The following is a 16,956-nucleotide window of genomic DNA, read 5'->3' as shown; positions in this document are numbered from 1 at the left end:
AGAAAATTAAAAAGGACAAACATGCGCTGCACATCTTAAACTGAAGGAACTCAAGAAAAAAATTTCAGCCTAGAGTTTCAATGTTGAAAGATTCTGTGGGAAAAATATTGAGCAATGATGCAGCAAACATCAAAAGAACATGGAAAGAATACACCAAGTCACTTTACCAAAAAGAACTCGTCAATGTTCAACCATATAAGAAGGTAGGATATGAGCAAGAATCCATGATGCCTAAGGAAGACGTTCAGGCTGAACTGAAAGCACTCAGCAAAAAGAAGACTCCAGGAATTGATGGAATACCAATTGAAATCTCTCAACAGATTGATGAAGCATGGAAATCAAACATTGGTCTATGCCAGGGAATTTGGAAAACAGCTACTTTGGCAACTGACTGGATGAGATCCATATTATATTCATTCCAAAGAAAAATGAGCCAACAGAATGTTTAAATCATAGATCACTCTCACTAATATTACAGGGAAGTAAAATTTTACTGCGGATCATTCAACAATAGCTGCAGCAGTACGTTTACAAGGAGCTGTCAGAAGTTAAGGGTGGATTCAGAAGACAACATCGAACAAGGGATATCATTGCTTATGTCAGATAAATTTGGGCTGAAAGCAGAGAATACTGGAGAAATGTTTAGTTGTGTTTTATTGCCTATGTTTTATTGGCATTTGACTGTGAGGATCATGTGCTCATGTGGAACATGTACACGGATCAAGAGGCAGTGTGTGAACAGAACCAGGGACTGCTGCGTGGTTTAAAATCAGGAAAGGTTTGTGTCAGGGTTGTACCTGTCACCATCCTTATTCAATCTGTGTGCTGAGGAAATCTTCAGAGAGCTGGATGATCTGAAGAAGAATGTGACATCAGCGTTGGAGGAAGGGTATTGACAGCCTGCGATGTGCAGAGGACACAACCTTGCTTGCTGAAGTGAGGAGGACCTGAAGCACTCGCCGATGAAGATCAAGGATTGTAGTCTTCAGTGTGGATTACAACCCAATGAAAAGTAGACCAAAATCTCACAGCAGGCCCAACGGGTAACATCATGTTAAGTGAAGAAAAGTTTGAAGTTGCCAAGAATTTTGTCTTGCTTGGCTCCAAAATCTATGCTCGTGGAGGCAGCAGGCAAGAGATCAGAATAGGCATCACATTGGGTGAAACTGTGACACAAGACATCTTTAGAGTATCGAAAAGCAAGGACATTACTTTGAGGACTCAGGTGCACCTGACCCAAGCCATGATATTTTCAACTGCTTCATAGCATGTGAAATTTGGAACTTGAATAAGGAAGACTGAAGGGGAATTGATGCATTTGAAATGCAGTACATGAAAGAATATTGAAAGTTCCATCTACTGCCCCAAAGACAAATAAATCTGTATTGGAAGAAGTATGACCAGAGAGCTCCTTAGAGGCAGGATGGCAAGACTTCATCTTATGTACTTTGGATATGTTTCCAAGGGAGACAGATCCCTGGGGAAGGACATCATGCTTGCTAAAGTAGAGGGGTAGCAAAACAGAAGAGCTCACAGGAGGGGCACGAATGGCTAGTACAATGGGCTCAAGCATAGGAAACGTTGTGAAGACAGCTCAGAACTGGACAGTGTTTAATTCTGTTGTGCATAGAACTGCTACGGATCAGAGCTGACTCAATGGCTTCAAACAGCAAAGATGTTTAATCCAAGTGATTAATCTCGAAGAAAGAATGTCCATAATGTCAGCTTCCAGATGCCATCCTTCTTAGAGGCACTCTTACTCCAGTTAAATAAATTACTTCAAATGCAGTGTTGTGGGAAAAGATCCATTGCAGTCAGGTCAATTTTGACTCACAACATTTATAATATATAATTGCTCCATGAAGTTTTCTTGACTGGTAGCTTTCCCAAAGCAGATCATCCACACTTTCTCCCACAGTATTCTTAGGTGTCTGAATGAGAATCATTTGTTTCGCCACTCAGGGAAGACAATTTGTACTTCCTAGGGGCCTCATATTGTTGATGAAACCCCCACACCCCCCTAACATCAAATTGATTCTGACTCTTAGCCACCCTTTAAAAGGTTGTGAGGCATCATCAGTGTTTATAAAAACAATCGTCTCCTCTCTCTCCCATGGGGCAGCTTGTTTCCTTTATCTTTAAGCCACCTGTGGTTAGCAATCCAGTGCTTATCTCAAAGCGACCCCAGGACTCTCCTGCTGTGAATGGTAGTGCTGAAAGGCTCACTTTGAGATTGTTGCAGGTGCGCTTTGCGATAAAGCAAATGAGTATGAGGTTTATGTTATTGAGAACTCATAATGGCAGAGGGGAAAAAAAGGTCTACATAAAGATCAATGAGTTTGACCTTGCCATTTGGAGTGCAATTGATTTGGAGTGTCAGTATTGTTGCACCTGCCTTAAGTGTACCTGGGTTCTTGGTCTCGTGAACTGAAGAATGGACTTGTGGGCCACACATCACAAGCTGAAAGCAACGTTTATTTAGAAAAGAAAGAAAGGCACCCAATGCATTAGGTGGGGTCTTGAGTGAGTTGCCACTGAAGAGCTGTCTAGGGTTTGTTTGTTTTGTTTTAAACAAGTTGTAGGCCTTTTTGTATCTCCAGGTTATGAATAAACCAATCCCAGGTCTGGTCACATTCCTCAGGTCCAATCATAGACCTGCTCACCCTCTGTCACCACTGTGTTCTTGCATGGGGATAGAAAAGGAAGTAAGCAGGCAAGGGGTCAGCAAATAGAGTTATGAGTTTTCTGACTTTGGAGTTTAAAATTAGCCTAGGGGTCTGTTGCCTGCTGGTTAAAGATTTAAAATTCTCTTAAGCACTTGAAATTATTCCTACTGGCATCCTGTTCTCCCTGGGTTTCCCAGGGGGTCTCTTTTCCTTCTCTGCCCGTGGCCTCTCTATCTCCTATTTTTCAATCCCTCCTTTACAGTGGAAGCTGTTAGGGAGGTTGGGATGACTGACGAGGACCTACCTGGCTCCTTTCAGCTGTAGAGGGATGTGGGGTAAGGGCACAGCTGTCAGGGCCCCCACAAAGGGTCTGTGTCATGGGGCACAGTAGAGAGTGGTTCAAGTGCAGCGTTTCAAGTCAGCTGTCTCAAACGAGGACAGGGTTGTTGTGGTGGTGGTGGTGGTAGTTTGGGGTTTTTAATTTGTTGGGATTCTTTTGAATTCCTGGGCTACCAAAATTTGTATTTGATTCTGTTGGCATATGGAAGATACAAACTTTGTTAACAAATTTAAAAGACTTGGCCTGAATAAACAAACAACCAATAAAGTCTGTAATCATAAATAATGAAGGAAAGGAGAGTTTGTTATCAGTATAGGGAAGGTGAGAGAACCAGACACAACGACGAGTCATTGAACGTAGATCTAACAATTTAGAGGCAAAAGTATATTTGGCGGTGGTGGTCAAACTCACACAGAAACATAGATCCTGGGGATGGATGCACATATGACCCCTAGAGCCGAGATTGGGTAATTACAGGTGGCACTGAGCCATTCCGTGGGGATCAAAGTTGATATAGGGTCTTCATGGTGATATAGGGAGATAAGAAGAGACTGCCTCACTAAGAAAGAAAATGGTGAAAGAAACCACTTGCTGTATTTGGGGGGTCAAACCCAGTGCCACTGAGGCAGGGCTGAGAAAAGCTTACAGGAAACTGGCCTTGAAGGACCATCCTGATAAGTATTCAAATGAAGATGAGAAACTTTTTGTTTTGTTTATGTTTTTTTGAAACCCAGCGCTTTTTATTTTCAAAGAGAGAGAGACAGTAACAATAAGAGTCTGAAGCGCATCAGCTGGAAACGCAGAGGGTGGACTGGGCAGGCTCCCAGCCTCGCCAGCCTCACGCACCCCAGCACCCCAGGGCACCGATCCACAGCCAGCCCTGGGGTCCGCTGCAGTCTGCTGGGGCAGAGAGGGCCTGGCCGTCCCTCAGGGGGTGTGGTCTTGGCTGCCCCTGCCCGGAGGAGGGCAGTGAAGTCCTGGTGTATGCGGAAGACAAACCTCAGGCTGGCGATCTCCCCCACGGGCTTGGAGTCACAGCGCACAGGCCTCCCCTCTATATACCTGGGCCGCCGGCGCTCGCTGGCCATGAAGACGTCACCGTTGTTCTTCAACTTGATGGCACCTTGCTTCCGGGACCTCTTCCAGGCGGGGCCCTCCAGAGACAAGTCCACGTCAATCTGGGTCGCTCTGCCAAGGGTGCTCCCTCGGGAGCGCCTCAGGTCGCGCACGCTGCACCCCGCCTCATGGCCACGTCTAGAGCTCAGCCGGCCACGCTGCCCACCAGCACCTGCCACTTGGGCGGCTCCTGCTCCAGCTGCCGGATCGCTCCCTTCTGGCGCCCATCAGCCAGCCTCAGCTCAGGTTCCAGGACCTCATCTCGCGTGTCCTCGAGTTTACTGTCATCGATCAGGTCCTGGGCATCTGAGAAACTCCGTCCTGGGCCCCTTCGGGCAGCGGCAGCACTGTCTGGTCCTCCAGCCAGTGATACGGCCTCCTGCTATACCAGAGGGCCTGCGGCGCCCTTGCAGTGCACAGCAAGCGAAAGTCATCAGGGTGTCAGTCCAGCAACTTCCGGAAAGTCTCCAAGGTGGGCTGGCAGGTTGAGCCCCCTCTGCTCAGCAGCTGCTCTCCGGCTTGCTAAACAGGGCCTTGCTCCGCATGGCTGCCATGGCTTCTGGGTGCAGCTGCCTCATGGCCTGGCAAGCCAGCTTGGAGACTACGGGATCGCAGAGCAGGGCGTCCAGCGCTCCTGGACGTAAAGCGGCAGCTGAACTTCACGCCCAGGTGGACAGATGTCAGGTCACTGCTGCACTGCTCGGACGAGCAGGAGGTCGTCCGAAGGCTTCCAGTGGCGGAGGTCCTTGGTCACGTGCATTGGCTGTTGGCTCTTTTTCACCCGTTTGCTGAGTCCAGGAGGGCGGTGGGACTGGGGGGCACGGGCGTGCTGGGAACCTTGGACACCTTCTTCTTCGCACTGGAATAGGGCTCAGTCAGGGAGCACAGGCCGGGCTCCACCCCACTGGTCCCTTTACCCGAATAGAGGCCTTGGCCAGGCTGCTCCCCATCAGCTCGTGGAAGATGAGAAACTTAAACAGATTTCTCAAGCGTATGAAGTGCTCCATGATACAAAGGAAAGAGAATTAAATGACAAAAGAGGGCGGGGGGAGGCTGTCAGAGTGGGTGGAGCCACCCTGATAGACATCTTTGACAGGCTCTTTGGGGCTGTGGATGGATGCAGAGACAAAGGAGAGGAACAAATAGTGTGCATCACCTCTCAGGAGCATTACAAGATTTGTACAACAAGAAAACGAGCTCTGCGAGGGAATGTGATGTGCGACACATGTTGACCAAGTGGTTCTCGAGGTGGTATGGAAAGAGCAGTAGAGCGCTGTCCTGAAGGGAGCAGGACTGGAAGGCAAATACGCATTCTCAGACAGGACCCGGACAGGTTCAGCAAATTCAGTCTGTGGCCATGCGCGAGTGCCAGGCCACGGGAATGGGTCAGCCCTAACAATAGATGTCAAAGTTGCCATGGAAAGAAGATAGTTCATTAGGAGAAGATTCTAGAAGTTCACATTGACAAAGGCATGGAAGATGGCCAGAAGATAACATTCCATTGTGAAGGAGACCAAGAGTCTGGACTGGAGCCAGGAGATATTATTATTATTGTTTTAGACCAAAAGGACCGTGTTGTTTTTACTAGACAAAAGACCTTTTTGCGAGTAGGGCTGCACAGCTGGTTGAAGCGTTGTGTGGCTTCCGAAAGTCAGTATCTACTCTGGACAACCTGTCATGCAGGTCAAATTGTCCATCATGAAGATATTAAATGTGTGCTAAATGAAGGCATGTCAATTTATCGATCACCATGTAAAAAATGTCCAAATTTAAGGTGATCTTCCCTGAGAATGACTTGCTCTCCCCTAATAAACTCTCTCTGCTAGAAAAACTCCTACTGGAGAGAGAGGAGGTAGAAGACACTGATGAAATGGATCAGGTAGAAGTGGTGGACTTTGACACTGACCAAGAAAGATGGTGCTATTATAATGGAAAGCATGCAAGGACAGTGACCACCCCAGAAGTGGGGTCCCTGTCAGACCTCTTAATGGGGCCCAGGAATAGCGCTCCCTGAGGCATTTTATGTGCAGTAGTGGATATGTGAAGGACTGTAATCATACACTCACTGCATGTCATTGTTTTTGTTCTAGTATTCCACTATAGTAATAGTTGAAGTATAGGGTAGTATAGTAATATTTTGAATAGTGTAGTAATGTTTTAAAGTTACATGAAGAATAAACTCAAATATAAAAGCTCAGACTTTCCCCTGTAAGTATGTATGATGACTTCAATGTGCCAGATGAAGTTTAATACTCATGAAACCTTCTTTTGGTTTAAAAGAAGGAAGAAAAAAAGTCACTCCCTGTGTTAGTCTGGGGACTTTAGAGAAACAAATCCACAGGAACTCATGTATAAGAGAGAGTTTTATATAAAGGTTAAATGCGCATCAAGAAAACATCCCAACCCGGTGCTGCCCAAGCCCACAAGTCCAACATTAACCCATGTGTCCAACACCAATCCACAAAGTCCTCCTCCATCTCACAAAACAGACACAATGATGCCAACTGCAAGAGGAAAGCCGAATCAGTGAATGAATAAGCATTTCAGCACTGGCAGGGGTCTCCAAATGGGTGCTCCAGCACCCAGGGCTGCATCGGGGTAGGTCCATGTAGCTTCTCCTTGGGGATGTCTTGCAGGAAGTGAGTCTTGCCAGCGGAAGCAGGGAAGTGGCTACCGCAGCTGCACCCTGGTCCGACCATCACAAAGCAAGAGACTCGCGAGGCTCACCAAGCCACTTATCCCTTCGCCCTTCACTAACCCCACATGTGTTTATCGGCCAGGTTGGCACAATAAATTGACTACCTCACCCCCTAATGTTTGTTAGGCCATACCTGTGGTTGTTCTCACCTGTGCACATGGAGGAACTTAGCCCCAAGCTAGGCATTTATATATTGACTTCAGTGTATAAGCCTTAAGTATTAAGCTATAAAATTTAAACTGTATGTAACTCACAACCAAAAGAAAATCTTAAGATGTAGAGAAGTGTTGACTTATATTTTGTGTTTTTGTGGGATCCATTGTGGTGCCTCTGCATTTATTCTATTGCTTCATTTGTTACATTGAAGATAGCAAATGTATATAAGGGGGTACCTCCAAAAATCTGGATTTAAAAAAAGCTATTTATTTATTTTTACCAAATAACCTTACCACCTTCAAAGTACTCTCCATTACACTTAATACATTTGTCAAATATGTGATTCTATTCTTATAAACGTTTCTCAAACTCATCTGTTTGGATGGCTGACACCACTCCCCCCCCCCTTTTTTTTTTCACCTCTTCTCCATCTTCAAATTGCGGTCCTTTCATGTTCCTCTTCATGTGTGGAAACATAGAAGTCCCACAGAGAGAGGTCAGGTGAGTGAGCTTCATGGACCAGAAGAGGCAGGCTGTTGTGTTTTTTTTTGGCATGCGATTTTTTACCAAAAACTGGGGAACTGAGATGGCTGTGTGAACAGATGCATGGTCATCGTGACAAAACTAGTCCCCTTTCTGCCCAAAATCAGGCCTTTTTTTGTCACACACTGTTAGGCTAGCCTTTCAGAACCTCTAAATAGAAAGCTTAGCAGTCTGAACTGGTGGAACAAACTCCAAATGCACTACAAGCTAGCGTTTTTGTCTGTTCAGAAAGTTGACTGATGTCCAAAACAAGGTTTGTCATCAATTGACTTGTTACATTTTGAAACAAGAAAAACACTCATAAACTTGAGTTTTTCCCATAGTCCTGTCCTTGTATGTTGGTTTCAAAATCACAACAGTTTCTGCGGCTTTTCCTGAGCAGGAAACAAAATTTTACAGCTGTAAACCATTTTCTTAAATGGGACATCACAAAAAATGAGGTTCACGTGAAACTACTTTTATGAAAAAAACCGCTGTGACTAGAGAGAGCCTTCCCAGGTGATGTCACTGGGTGCACTAATTCAGAGTGAGTTGCTTGCCTAGCAAGAAAAACAGTACTATCAAAACTCCACTCTGCCCAGTTAAATTCAGGTTTGGGGAGCGTATCCCCACATATTTTAGACTGTAGTACGTGTGGTGGAAATGTCTTTATAAAAGGGGTTTATCACAATGTAATGCTTCTTGATGAGGTCTTACATTTCTAGAATTGCAGTCCCTTCTGTTGAGCCCTCTTACATATGTGTATATCTTAAAAACAAAACGAAGCAAAAGAACTTCTTTTGGGACCTTGGTAAGCTCCAGAGCAGGGCCTTCGGGAGTCAGATTACTCAGAAGTCAAAGCAAACCCAGAGTTACCTGGGAGGTTTTCATGCATGAGAGAGGTAGGTGTTGCTTGGGTACATTACAGGCTTGCTTCAAACCACTTAACTATGTTCAGAAAGAACTATAATTATGGAAGTTTGGCAAAGTATAATGAATAGCTCTAATTGTATGTTTAAATGTCACCATATGTCACATGCATAAGTCTGGGCATCAAAATTTAAGCAATTCTTGAGATATATTAATTTCTCAATATTCTGATTTCAAAGCATTTTTTTTTATTTGAAGAAGAAGAAGGACTTGACACTGATCAAAATTAGAGATGTTGCTTATTTTGCCCAGATTGCCACCATGTCATACTCATGCAGTCACTGTCTTTCAATGCTCCCCAACTATGGCTGGTTAAAAAGTTAGCCGGTGAGCACAGAGAAAGGCCAATCCCTGGTAGCATTAATGGTTCAGGAAGTTACAGTGGTGTTTACGTGTTGTAGAGGTTGGCTCCGATGGACTGGGAGATCTTCCACACTGGAAGTAAGGGGTGACATATCCAGCAAAAGGTCAAATATCATCCTTGTGGGACTGATCCTACTAAAGTCACAAACTCTTGTTCCAAGGGCACCCAAAGATGGCAACTAGCCAGACAATTCTCCCCATAACTAAGAGCAACAGAAAACAAAATCAAATTCTTTACGTAGCAAAGACTAGTAAACAAATAAAGAGGAATAATCAAACGAACAAACAAAATGAACTGTCTCCCCACCAAAAAGGGGGTGTTTACCTGAACCTTCAGTCAGTTACACAGCTTTCCTTTCCTGTGTCAGAAGGTTCTTTGCGAAACAAAAGTATTAAAATCCTCTCTTGGTGCACGGGGGGCATTGAGACCGAGACTCCAGCTCTTCTGGAGAGTCCTTCTCTGGGTAGCTGTCTGAAATTCGGAAATCTGATCCTTTCCCCAAAAGGAAACAGGGCTTTCTCGCAGGACTAGGATGGGGTGAGAAAGCAGCACATTTCCCCATTGCAGTTCAAAGATGGAGTCAAAAAAGGAGTCAAGAGCTCCCCAGACTCAGGTGCCCTTTTTAGACAGAGGAGCAAGACAAGAAAGACTGACAAAGTGGCGTCATATCAAGAAGTAAACCAGTCTTCCTGTGCTAGACATTCAGACACGCCTTGGCTACATGTTGGGCTGTGATTCGCAAGGTCAGTAGTTCGAAATCACCAGCAACTCCATGGGCTAGATGGGGCTTTCTACTCTACTGCAAAGCATTACACTCTCAGAACCTCACAGGGGCAGTTCTACACTGCCCTATAGGGTTGTTATGAGTTTCACTTCGACCATATGATAGTGATTTTTTTTTGCGGGGGGAGAGGGTAGGGCAGAGGCACGGAGTCCCGGAGAGTCACAAAGTTTGCAGATGCTGAGAAGGACTACCTGAGACTCTTTCCATCCTTTTGGACTAGTTGGAGGGGTGGACTGCACCGAGGCTGCTTGTGCTGTCCAGGACAATACTTCCCCAGGGGTCTCGCAGCACCGGGGACAGGGCTTAGGTGGTCCCTTGCCTCTATGGGACCAGTTCCTTAGGAAATGGCCCTGCTGACCACATAGGTAACAAGTTCCGGAAGTGGTCCTCTGAGGACAGCCCCCCACAGTTTCTGGATTAGCCTATCAGAGCACCCTGACAAAGGCCTTTTTGGTGCCCCACCGGCTGTCCTTCCTCTCCTCCTGGTCTCCTTGTAAAAGACAGCAGAACGATTGTCAGAAGATTATCTAGGTGTGAATTAGGGTCAAGAGCCACCTTTTGTGGCTTCCTCCTTATATCTTGGGGTGCCTGAGTAATAAACGTATCCTCCAACAATACTTGGCTCTCAAAGGAGTCTGCGGATAATGGGGTGTGCTCTTTCCTGGCCCCCCTCAATCACTCCACAAATGCTGTGATGGTTTCCATCTTTCCCTGCCTAATTGGAGGATTTAGACTAATCGAGAGGTTTTCTTTGGGCTATTCTGAGGGCTTCTCATGTACGGGTTTGAAAGTGCTTCCTATTTTAATCGCCATGTTTATCAGGGTCCCATTCTGGATCAACCAGGAGGACTTCCTAGTTTCTTGTAGGGAATAAGGCCTTTCTCTCAGAGGTCATGTCATCCCTGCATTTAAAATGTACCGGTCAGTTCCAAGGCCTGACTTCTTCTAACATTATGGATTACTCTGAATTGTCTGGTCTAGCAGAAGCATTACATCTCTCTGAGCATGGTCAGAAGTCTGGGACAGGCTCTGGAAAGTGTCTATATACTTTTGGGGGTCATCTGAGAATGTTCCCAGGTCTGTCTCAATTTGCCTCAATATAAGAGGGAAAAGGACACATAACCTGGTGAGAAAGTCTCCTGTGGCCACTTTCTGAAGGGGACAATGTGGGTCTCTAGTGAGCTATCATTTGCTTTTAGCTGTGGCTTTGCTTTCAGGATTTTCAGTACCGCCAATAGACAGACACAAGGAGTTCTGGAAATGGGAGTCAGGAAAAGCTCACCACAGGTGCATAGGGAGATTCTGCTTGGCCTGGGAGAGGTACCAAGGGCTCGAGTCTTTGTTTCCTCAGTTGCTGAGGCTCCAAGCAGAGCTGCAGCCAAACGACAAGTTTGGTATAATTTCTGACTACCTCAGTGAGCAGAAAGGACTTGCCCTTAGAGAACCTCAGGCTACCTGCCTTCTTGTTTACAGAACCATTCTAACCGAAGGAGGGAGTTACAACTGCTGTTTCCTTCACTGTCTCCACCACTTTAGATAAGGATCTCACACACTCACCCCCCCCCCCATGGTGTGGGAGTTCCTTCCTATGGTGAAACTAACACTTCCATTCCCTCAGTCGGGGGCAGTTACAATGGCTCTGAATGGAAGATCCACAGCAAGTAATTTCACTTCACTGAAGGTGAAGGTGAGTCAGAATCCACTGAACAGCAAGGGTTTGGGTGTTGGGATTTAAAGCAAGTAGACAAAGAGTTGATAAGCATTGATAATGCTCTTAAAGTACATGGGCAGCAGAAAAGTCTCTCTAATCTTAAAGTAGAGAATTTGGCAATAAACTAGATAACTGTCGCGCGCTCAGTCTCGCCAGCAAGAAGGACGCGCCACAACAGGATTCTTCCACAGGCGTTTAATGCCGGTTCGATTTGCAGATGCGGAAAAGACCCTGAAGCCCCAAACTACTGCTGCTTATATGCGCTCTATGGGGACGTGCTGTGCATTGATTGGTGCGTTCGCCAGAACCCTTATTAGCATACTCCAGGGTGGAGTTATGACTACGTCATCTAAGCAGTGCGCATGCTCTAAGTGGTTGTTTACCACTTAACTGGGCCACCGCCCTGACTGCCCGGCGCCATCTTGTAATGGCGGCGAGAGCTGCGGCTTCCCACAGATAACCATAAAAAAAAACAAAATAAGGAAAATGAGGTATTGAAGATTGAACATTTTGATTCTTTACTTTGAATCTTTTCTCTTTATTGTTATTTCAATGTATTTTGTTTTTCATATCAAGGATTGTTATGTTAAGATTATTATCTATATAAAAATATTCCCTCTTTCTAAACATTATAAAAAATGAGAAGTTTGTTTATTAAATTTATTTTTTCTAGTACTGAATAATCTGCATGATATAAAATTCTTAAAGCGTATGTGGCTGAGAACAGACAGGATCATCATCACAAGGAACACCAATATTCAAAGAACAGTTCTTTAAGGCCTTAGAAGTTTGATGAGATATTATCTAAAGAACATTATGGAAGTATACATATATTTTAAGTTTTATTGGCACTTCATCCACATGTCATACATTTCAATAATATCAAGAAGAGTTGTAGAATCATCTCCACAGTCACTTCTAGAACATTTTCTTCTTCCTTGTCCTCAGTTTTTCATGTCATTATTTTTATAATTGTGGCAAAAATATACACACCAAAACATTCAACAAAGCCTAATGTATAATTCAGGGTCGTTGATTATATTCTTCATGTTGTACTGCCATTATTGATATGTGTTTCCAAATTGTTTTGCTCATTTTGATTCTTATATATTTTATTTTCCCCTGTGGTTTATAGTTCCTGTACCCTATTCAAGTGTCATGGAATTAAGCACTTCAATAATTGTTTCCACTTAACAATTATTGAAAAATTTTCCAAGTTCTGATGTCTCTTAAAAGCGTAAGTGCTAGATTCATAAAAATGTGTATGTAATATTTCTACAACAGTTTTATTCAATGAGTTTTTATTATATCAGGAAACACAATGAATAGGGTCATGTGCTATGATTTTTGTCAGTCCCTTGTGTTTAGGGTTCTTCAGAGAAACAAAACCAGAATGCCAATAATTTTATATATATTTATACAGATAGATATATAACATAAGAAATAAACATTTAATTAAATTATCAAGCAGTACAAATGGCTCAGCGCAACTCACTCCCGTGAGACAGTTGTGAAACACTGGCAGTCCTTCAAGTCTTGAGTGCCACCAGGTAGTCCTCTGTAGAGCATTTCAGGCTATCTGGGCACAGGCAGCAAACAGCAAGGCAGGTCACCAACAGTCAGCCAGATGAGAGGGTCCGACAGTCTTTACCACCTCAAGAGATGTAAATTACAATGGTGTGGCGAAGCAGGTCTTGAAGGAACCTCAAATTACAGTGATACAGTCCACGGGTTAGGTGTCCCACAGGTAGTGTAGCTTTCAAATTGAGGCACAGAGCAAGCAGGGCAGCCACACACTGGTCCGATGATCAGAGAGCAAGAGACAAGAAAGGTGAGGCTCGCAGAGCCATTTATCTCTCCGCCCTTCAGTTAATCCTGTGTGTGTTCATTAGCTAGGCACAATAAACTAACTATCTCACTTTGCCAGTGACAAAAAATCTACATAGATGAAGACAATTGTTAACCTCTTCTAATCTCCTGACCGAAACCCAACCCATTGCCATGGAGGCAATTTTGTCTGACCCATAGCATCCCTGCAAGGCAAAGTAGAACGGTCTCCTCGGGTTTCCAAGGCTGCAAATCTTTACAGGAGACTGCACATCTTTCTCATATGAAATAGCTTTGAACTGCTGGCCTTTCGGTAGGCAGTCAAGCATTTTAACCTCTGTGCCAGGGTTCCTATACCTCCTAATGGGGCCAGATTGTTTGATGTTCAGTTTAAGTCTATGTCAATTCCACTGAACAATGTGATGAGAGGAAAAAGAAAAGGAGAAATGCAATGTTTAAAAGGCTGAAGGTTTAGGGAGAAAAAAACCCTCAATTCCAACTCATAATGACCACATAGAACTGCTCCTTTTGGTTTTTGAGATTGTAAATCTTTATAGTGGTAGACAGCCTGGTCTTCCTCCCACAAAGTAACTGGTGGGTTTGATCTTCTGACCTTGCAGTTAGCGGTCCAGGCCACCACTAGGGCTCCTTTTGGAAGCTTAAGGGGAGATGTTTATTGATGGGGTGAGACTTATTGAGGGATGAGAGAAATTATATAGGAAGGGGATTTTAATATAGTAAAATTGATAAAAGTCAGAATGTACGCAAAATGGAAATCTGAACAGGAAGGAAAACACAAATATTTTCCACAAATAGAAAGGTGATAAGACTACACCCTGTCAGAGGGCAAAAAACTTTTCACTGTAAACATTGATGAGGAGTATCTCTCTTTTAATGCTCTTTGACAGATGTGAAATTATATCTAAGAGTTTTAGCCATGCTTTTTAGATACAGCATTGTCCTGGAGCTCTGAACCTTGAGGGTTTCTTGACTTACAAAGTTAAAGTCATTCGAGTATCTACATTACAGTGTATTGTGACACATACTTCTACACTTAAAAATAAGGTGAAAATATTTATGGGAAAGCCTAAATGTGGAAAAATAGGACCATATTTAGACTGGGAGAAGTCTAGAATTGCAAACCAGGATTGAAAACTCAACTCTTAGAAGACATTAAAATACATATCCAAATTAAATTAGTAAGATATGAAGAATGGCACAGATTTCAAAACATATAACCTAATCTAATGTATTTTTACACTAGCAATAAATATAATTAATTGTAGGTAGATAAGGAATGCAATTCATAGTAACATTAATTAAATTTTATTTGATTTCTAGGGTCAGTATTTTATTTTAAAGAATATCATGTTAAATAGTCTTAAAAAGTACTGCTAATTCAATTAGCTCAACATGCTGTGTACAAGAAGTAGCTTGTGAAAGAAGAAAGCTAAAAATATCAAGTAGGACAGAATTTATTTTGCAAATGCATGGCATAAAATTAATCTATAATCATATAAACCACAAGGTAAGTGGGAGTTAGCAATGTGCCAATGTAAATCTGAAAGTTAACACAATACCAAATCTAAATGAGAAAGTTGCATGTAAGGCTTAGTCTGTAACTGCAATCTATTCTGATCAAATAATTTTAAAATATTTTCTTGATTTTAGGACCCTATAGGTGGTAAAAAGATACTTCAGTGTGCTGTTTTAATCCTCGCTTTGCCTCTGGCAAACTGGTAATCCCATGAAACTGTTCAGGGCCCCCAAATCTCTTTATTTTATAATCAACAATCCAAAGCCATTGCTATGGAATTTATTTCAAGTCGATAACTCTATAGGGATTTCCAAGACTTAATCTTGGAAACCAATTGCACGTCATTTTCTCAGAGAGTGGGATGTTGGGTTCAAATCAGTGATTTTTGAACAATTACCGTCAGAACAAAACAAACACTCCTAACAATTAGATTCAGAGTTTCTGCAATTCTCTAACTGGTATCTAGAACTGCTTTCTTCCACCACCCTTCCATATTTCCTTTGACTTCAGCAATTACCTCGGTTGGTCATGGTTTTTTGCTTGCCACGATAAACAAAACATTGGTTCCCAAAGATTGTGCACCATAAGTAGTCATGCCACTAGTGTGTTGCTTTACTTTACCATTTACTTAAATCACAGGATATAGCTGTATTGAGACCAACTAAAGAGTCCCCTAGATGCTAGACATCTTTTTTGCTTCCCCCCAAGTAATACCAATCCAATTTGATCTTAGTAATTATGATCATTCACACACTTAATACAGTAACTCCCTTCTTTGTTTGTTGATCCGAAGGCATGCAGAACTCCAAATGCCCAGAAGATTCCTAACTTCTAGTTCAATTGAATGTGTTGCCTCCAAGGAGGAATATTCCTCCCTTTGGAACTAAGACTTCCAGACTCAATGAGCATAGGGTTGCAGGGACAGGATCAGAAACATTGCAAGTGGGCCATTAGGAATAATACTATGTGGTGTCGCTCCATTTCTTACCCCCCTTGGTTCCTGAACTCATGAATTCTGGCTGTGAGAGAAATACCACGATATATTGGAAGCTAGTTAAGAGCACAGTCCCCTGGAGAACCTTCCCTCAAACCTGCAAGACATTGTCCCCTAGGTGGTACCATAACTGTGTCTTTAGAAGACCATTCTACCCTGCTCCATACTCACCTTCCTGAAGAGATCACTGAAGACAAGGGTGCTACAGCAAAGTGTGGTGAAGAAAGCACATGGTGACTGGTTACCAATTGGAAGAGTGTCTGGGGTCTCAAAGGCTTATATTCAAACGACCAGCTATCTAAGTGAGGTTTCAACTAAGTCCACAGTGAAGAAGCCTGTGTGATCCCAAGATGACGACAACAAAATCCAAATATCATGAAGAGAAAAAGTATCAGAGCTTAACTGGTGAACACCCAATTTGTAGGAGGCTTTGGAGGTAGGTGGGAGCTCAAACTCAATCTTCAGAGTATCTAATTTAGAGTCCACCTCTGGCAGATCTCCTCTGGTCCCAGGCAAGGGACTAGAACAGCTTTATTATCAGACATATTTTATTATAAACTTGATTATGATGGATTGGCTTAAATATTTCTTGTTTCACAACAGAAATTTCTTCTCTGGTTTCTTAAAAATTGAGGGTGTTCTTTGCTTTCTTCCTCTTTATTTATCTTTCTATTATTCTTTTCTTTGGTTTAATTTTGGTTTTGTTTTTATGGTTTCTGTTAGGTTTCCCAGTTTATGAAGCAAAGAAAGAGAAGATGCATAGAGACAATAACGGATGCAAAGATTTATTGGGGACTGGAGGTGGGGAGGGTAAGGAGAATTGGGGAGTAGACAATGAATGTGGGAATGGAGAGAAAGCACTAGGACTTATTATGATGATGTATATACAACTTTTTTTAAATGACTTATCTATGGAAGTGTATGATATATGAATTTTATATTAAAAACACTACTAAAAAGAAAAAGAACCCACTGGTAGATCAATGGTTACCATGGGTGAAGGAGGAGGAGTTTTTGCTTAGGGGGCATTGAGTTTATGTTAATGGTGGTAGAATAATTTGGAAAAGAATATCAATAATGATTGCACAACTCAAAGTATAATCAATGGCACTGAATTATACATGTAGAGGTTGTTGAATTGGATAATGTTTTGTTGTGTATATTTTTGCCATAATTAAAAATAATCATAATTATATGGATAACAATAAGCATAAAGAAGAAAGTGTTCTAAAATTGATTGTGATAATAATTGTACAACTCTTGTTAATATGATTGAATTATTGAATTGTATGATGTGCGGATGAAGTGACC

At 42.9% G+C, this 16,956-nt stretch overlaps 2 pseudogenes; one reads left to right on the top strand and one right to left on the bottom strand.

Annotated features, from left to right (window-relative positions):
• Positions 1-139: 139 nt before the first annotated feature.
• On the top strand, positions 140-6,136 carry LOC142461038 (dnaJ homolog subfamily A member 1 pseudogene; annotated as a pseudogene).
• On the bottom strand, positions 3,753-5,129 carry LOC142461564 (microspherule protein 1 pseudogene; annotated as a pseudogene).
• Positions 6,137-16,956: the final 10,820 nt, after the last annotated feature.

This window comes from Tenrec ecaudatus, chromosome 11, assembly GCF_050624435.1.
Source record: "Tenrec ecaudatus isolate mTenEca1 chromosome 11, mTenEca1.hap1, whole genome shotgun sequence".
Classification (NCBI taxonomy): domain Eukaryota; kingdom Metazoa; phylum Chordata; class Mammalia; order Afrosoricida; family Tenrecidae; genus Tenrec; species Tenrec ecaudatus.
The sequence above is the reverse complement of the archived record's forward strand: the minus strand, read 5'-3'. Positions and strand labels throughout refer to the sequence as shown.